Source organism: Bison bison, unplaced genomic scaffold (assembly GCF_000754665.1).
Source record: "Bison bison bison isolate TAMUID 2011002044 unplaced genomic scaffold, Bison_UMD1.0 scf7180017864273, whole genome shotgun sequence".
NCBI lineage: Eukaryota > Metazoa > Chordata > Mammalia > Artiodactyla > Bovidae > Bison > Bison bison.
The window spans coordinates 1,402,305-1,403,329 of record NW_011494845.1 but is presented as its reverse complement, the minus strand read 5'-3'; positions in this window follow the sequence as shown (position 1 = coordinate 1,403,329).

The following is a 1,025-nucleotide window of genomic DNA, read 5'->3' as shown; positions in this document are numbered from 1 at the left end:
AGCTGAGCTACCTGGGAAGTGTATATATATATATATACACATATATATATATATATACATACATACATACACATTATTATTGTCTATTAGATTTTAAATTTTTAAGCTAATGGGACAATTTTTTCTTAATATAAAGCTTTCAGATAAGTGAATAGGTATTGATTCTCTACTCACTTATCTAAGTAGAAAACAACTTAGGATGAAATTCATCTTTCAATTATATTTTTTCTTAAAATTAATGAACCCTCACATATCTTTTCTAATTTATATTCAGAAAATTCTTCAATTGGATAAAATTGGCTTGGGGTTGGGGATGCATGCAGGTTGTAGGAATTCATGTTTTCAAATGAGTGTATTTTGGTTAAAACAAAGTCGAATGACTTGTAGAGCTTGAAGGCTAATATTGGAACTTAATGCTCCTGATTCTTTATCTAAATATTTGTTCCTTAGATTTTGTTACAAAATATCACTTTGGATAGTAAAGCCCTTATTTCTACAATGGTGTTGAATACAGAAAAGAAACAAAACAGATTTCTTTTTGAGAAAGAAAAAGAATGGAGCAAGTTGAAGGGAAAATGAGACAATGATTATTAAATTAATTTCTGCATATATTCACTGTGAAAAATGGTTGAAGTGAAACAACAGACCACCTTACCTGTCTCCTGAGAAAGCTGTGTGCAGGTTAAGAAGCAGCAGTTAGAACCAGACATGGAATAAATGACTGGTTCAAAATTGGGAAAGGAGTATGTCAACTCTGTACACTGTCATCCTGTTCATTTAACTTATATGCAGAATATATCATGTGAAATGCTGGGCTGGATGAATCACAAACTGGTATCAAGAGTTCTGGGAGAAATATCAACAACCTCAGATGTGTAGATGAAAACACTCTAATGGCAGAAAGTGGAGAGGAATTAACAGTCTCTTGATGAGGGTGAAAGAGGAGAGTGAAAAGGTTGGCTTAAAACTCGGCATTCAAAAAACTAAGATCATGGCAAATAGATAGGGAAAAAATGGAAGCAGTG